Source organism: Schistocerca serialis, chromosome 5 (assembly GCF_023864345.2).
Source record: "Schistocerca serialis cubense isolate TAMUIC-IGC-003099 chromosome 5, iqSchSeri2.2, whole genome shotgun sequence".
NCBI classification, from domain to species: domain Eukaryota; kingdom Metazoa; phylum Arthropoda; class Insecta; order Orthoptera; family Acrididae; genus Schistocerca; species Schistocerca serialis.
In genome coordinates, this window is record NC_064642.1 from 661,889,021 (window position 1) to 661,894,345 (window position 5,325).

The following is a 5,325-nucleotide window of genomic DNA, read 5'->3' on the forward strand; positions in this document are numbered from 1 at the left end:
GTGAACAAAAGTACGGTGAGTCGTTTGGCGAGGGGTATGTCTTCATCGCTACAAGATCGGGCAAAACTGTCCGATCTCCACGTGCTGGCCGGACGCACACAGCTGTGACTCAGGAAACTGAAGAATAGCTTCGCCACAAAAGTGCAAAAACATTTACGATGATAGTTGTATGTAGGTATCGTCTTTACTTGAATAGTAAATTCATAAAGCTTGGGCCCAGTGGAGTGTTGCGTTAATGTCGCGCACTGTAAAATGGTAATAATAAAGTAAGAATCCAGCAATATTCCTGCTTCCATTGTTTTGTCATCTCGCTCGTCTTTTGGAATCCAGCAAAGAATGCTTCTGGGTCATCTACATACCATCCATTCTTATCTCTCTACTCCCCGACCTATACAGTAAAATTCTCATAAGAATCATAATTATGTCTTCCAATCCAACATTTTTCATAACTTTTTGTTGATTTTAATATACATAAATCTCAGTATTGTAAGCTGAATAACGATCAGTTTTTAGAGTTCTATATCTCAATCGAAAATACGTAACCCTTATAAGATTGCTTTGTTGTCCATCTGCCTGTTTCTCTTTCTGTCTGCCTGTCCAGCAGTTAAGAACTCCTTTTTTCAGGAACGGTAGATGTATCAAGTTGTAACTTATGTCAAATACTAACATCTACGGTCTCTTGGCACAGTAAAAAATTTAGGTGTTGTCGAAAGATACGGCTATTTATGTCACTTATTTTGATATTGACGAACTCAAACCTGTTGGGTAGGTTCCATTGACAAAGAATCATGAAATTTGGCAAGAAGCAATGTTTCGCAGTACAAGTGAAGAATAAAATCCGGAAACTGTTAATTTGTAACTGCACTGAGGCGCCATAGAAGCTAGTATAGATATGTGTATTCGAATACAGAGATAAGTAAACATGCAGTAAATAGGCTACGGTCGGCATATAAGACAACTATTGTCTGACGCAGTTGTTAGAACGATTACTGCTGCTACAGTGGCAGCTTATCAAAATTTAAGTGAGTTTGAACGTCGTGTGAATTTGAACGGTGCACGAGCGATGGAAAACAGCGTCTCCTCGGTAGCGATGAAGTGCAGATTTTCCCGTACGACCATTTAACGGTGTACCGTGAATCTCAGGAATCCTCGAAAACACAAATCTCTGGCATCTCTGCGGCCGCAAAAATATCCTGTAAGAATGAGGCCAATGACAACTGAAGACAATCGTTCACCCGGCCGGAGTGGCCGAGCCGTTCTGGGCGCTACAGTCTGGAACCGCGCGACCGCTACGGTCGCAGATTCGAATCCTGCCTCGGGCATGGATGTGTATGATGTCCTTAGGTTAGTTAGGTTTAAGTAGTTCTAAGTTCTAGGGTTCTGATGACCTCAGCAGTTAAGTCCCATAGTGCTCAGAGCCATTTGAACCATTTTGAACAATCGTTCAACGTGACAGAGGTGCAACCCTTCCGCAAATTCTGCAGATTTCAATGCTGGGCCATCAACATGTGTCAGCGTGCGAGCCATTCAACAAAAAATCATTGACATGGGCTCTAGGAGCTGAAGGCCCACTCGTGTATCCTTGGTGACTGCACGACACAAAGCTTTACGCCTCGCCTTGGCCCGTCCACATCGACATTGGACTGTTAATGACGATACATGTTGCCTGGTCGGACGAGTCTCGTTTGAAATTGTATCGAAAGGATGGACGTGTACGATATGCAGACAACCTATTAAATCCATGGACCCTGCAGTCAGCGGGCGACTGTTCAAGCTGGTGGAGGCTCTCTAATGGTGTGGGGCGTGTGAAGTTGGAGTGATATGGGGCGCCTGATACGTCTAGATACGACTCTGACAGGTGACACGTACGTAGGCATCCTGTCTGATCACCTGCATGCATTCATGTCCATTACGCATTCCGACGGACTAGGGCTATTCCAGCAAGAAAATGTGACACCCTACACGCCCAGAATTAATACAGATTACATTATTGAGCATATCTTAGATGCCCTGCAACGTGTTGTTCAGAAGAGATCTCCACCAGCTCGTACTCTTATGGATTTTTTGTACATCCCTGCAGGATTCATGGTGTCAGTTCCATCCAGCACTGCTTCAGACATTAGTCGAGTCCATGGCACGATGTGTTGCGGCACTTCTGCGTGCTCGCGGAGGCCCTACACGATATTAGGCAGGCGAATTTGTTTTTTTGGCTCTTCAGTAGGTGCCTCAAGAAAAAGGTGTGTGTCATTTTTTATCCAGTCTGTCTCGTTATCTGTCCGTCTTTGAAGACCCCCTTTTGTCAGAAACGGGTGGTCGTATCAAGTTCAAATTTGAGTCACATACTATGTATACAGTCCTTTGGTGGTGTGACACATTCAAGCCTCTAAGTCAATTCAGTCGAAAGTTCGGCCATTCATGTTACATATTTTCACGCTCGGAAACTCACTCAGCGAATCTTACAGGTATTCCTCGTCGACGTAGAATCATGAAATTTGGCAAAATGCAAGGTTTCACCGCACAAGTAAAGGTAAAAATTGCGGCAATTGTTAAATTACAATTATATCAAATAATTTTTTTTCATTAGAATTTTCATTGCACTCGTCATCCGTCAAAAGCATAAGAGAAAAATATTACTTTCAAATTATAGAGCACAGCAATCAGACGTCCTTTTCTTTCAAGTTTTATAAGGCAAATCTAGATTTCAACTAGTGCCTAGCCATTGTCATTGCACTATTTCATGGTATCAATGCATGTCCTACAACGTCAGTCCCCTGTTGATCGTGTTTCTGTCACAGTTCGTTCAAGACTAGTCTTGTTGTCTTGAACTAACTGTGACAACAGGTGACTGACGTACTAGGACATGCACTGATATCATGAAATCGTTCATTGATAATGGCTAGGCATTAGCCGAAATCCGGATTTGCCTTATAAAACCTGAAAGTAAAAGACGACTGATTGCTGTGCCCTATCATTTGAAACTCATATCACAGTCGTTGAGCGCACCCCCATTCCTAATGGAAGGTAACTTTATTCACGAAAACAAATTACTGTATGCAAACATAAAATTTACGTAGTAGTCATGCTTTAGTAAATAAATAAACAATATTTTATTAAATCTTTCCTCTCTACATATGAAAACGGAAGTCCCCTGCTCGCATCTTAGTGTATGTCCGATCTAGTCGTAGGGATTACTGTAGAGATTTTGTTATTCTCTTGGAATTCTCGGGACTGATATCTTTCAGGTATCAATGTTGATAAAAGACAAACATCGTCGACATTCTCGATTTTCGAAATGGTCGAAATGTCTACATACACCAATTAATTTTATGTGGAAACCTGAGTCCGTGAGTCTTACTCGCACTTGTCATTGTTTTTTGTTATAGTTTGACCACGACTAACTGTCTCAAAACAAGAGTGCTGACTGACAGTGGTCGTAACTTTTCTTTTCAGACATGTTGAGAGTTTGATTTCAAAACACTGTAAGCACTATAGGCTATAATTATTCTCCTGTTTTCTGCTTTTGCTGTCTATATAACCGCTGTCGCAACTCTAAGAAGTGCAACGAGTCGCTACACACTTAATGTTGGCGAATTCATTTGTATCGTTCATTAATGTCAAGCAAAATCGGAATTGCTGAGTACCCAGTGGAGAAATTGAAGCGGAAGTGGCAGTTGGTGCTCGTTGGCACTGCACTGCCGAACACCCCCTCCCCCATGCTGCACCCCTTTCCACCCTCACCCCTACGCTCGCGGCGCTCATAACGGCGGCCCGACAGCCACTGCTCCATCACGGAGTTAATGCAGCCCCGCCAAAGTTGGCCTAACTTATTTACTGGCCAAGTTGGGCGAAAGTTAAATTAAGTTAAATGTTAAATCGCGGAGCCAATTTCTTTGGACGTATATACAACAGTTAAACGGGACCGGCACGCAATGAATTAGCCGTAAGAGAAAATCTTTCTTATTATTATTCGCTTCCTGGTACTGTGGAGCCTGCACATAATACCGAAATACGAGAACGGAAAAGTTCGGCGAAACCATTCACTTACCTGTTTTCTTGTGGCTATCTGAAAAACGGCGATGTGAAAAAATATTTTCACAATCACATAAAAATACGTTTTTCTGCATCGTTTTAATATTCATATCTAGTTCGTCATGACGCATTTCGGCATAATGCTGGCATCAGCTGTCCATCTTCTAGCAAACGTTGTTTTAGAGATGAAGGTTAACTTCTTTGTCTTACAGATCACGTGAATCGTAGATCGATCTATGTTGAATTCAGTCATGAGAGGTCTTGAGCTGCTGAACTACTTTTGCTGCTTTACGGTCTCCTTATAAAATTTGTAAGACAGTCACAAACCTCAAACACAAATATTGTATGCTTGACAATTTCTCGCTTTTACTATCAGAATAACTCAATATCTAGTCGTTTAGCATACAATAGCGGATGTTCTAAAAGCACTACTTTTTCTTTGTACCATTATCTGATTTTAAAAGTTGCTTATTGTGAGTTTAGTATAAACTTCTTCCTCAAATTAAGGACTACGTTTAATACCAGTAGCCTTCAACACAAATGTCCATTTTGCCAGTGTTCGTCTGCCTTTTATGTCCTCCTTTCTCCGTCCTTTATGGGTTACTCTGCTGCCTAGGTAGCAGAAATACCTTAACTACGTCTACTTCGTGATTCCAGATTCTTATGTTACTTTCTCGCTATTCTCATTTCTGTTACTTCTCATTACTTTCATCTTTCTTCTATCTGCTCTCAGCTCATATTCTGTACTCATTAGACTGTTCTTTCCATTCAACGGTTCCTGTAATTTATGTGCACTTTCTCTGAGTATAGCAATGTTATCAGCGAATCTTATTACTCATACCCATTCACCTAGAATTTTAATCCCACGCTTGAACCGAGCGAGGTGGCGCAGTGGTTAGCACACTGGACTCGCATTCGGGAGGACGACGGTTCAATCCCGTCTCCTGCCATCCTGATTTAGGTTTTCCGTGATTTCCCTAAATCGTTTCAGGCAAATGCCGGGATGGTTCCTTTGAAAGGGCACGGTCGATTTCCTTCCCCATCGTTCCCTAACCCGAGCTTGCGCTCCGTCTCTAATGGCCTCGTTGTCGACGGGACGTTAAACACCACTAACCTAACCTAACCACGCTTGAACCCATCTTCAATTTTTGGAACTAGTTCTTCGACGTTTAGGGTTGGTGCGAAAGGTTACATCCCTGCCTTACACCTTTTTTAATCTGAATAGATCGATCTTCGTCTTCCAGTCATATTGTACCAGGGATCGATGACCTCAGCAGTTTGATCCCATCGGAACTT

General features: G+C 42.2%; 1 non-coding gene across 1 annotated transcript; it reads left to right on the forward strand.

Moving 5' to 3' along the window:
* Positions 1–4,906: 4,906 nt before the first annotated feature.
* Trnaa-cgc (transfer RNA alanine (anticodon CGC)) lies at positions 4,907–4,979 on the forward strand. The gene has a single exon. It is a non-coding gene; the product is annotated as a tRNA-Ala (tRNA).
* The last annotated feature ends 346 nt before the right edge of the window (positions 4,980–5,325 follow it).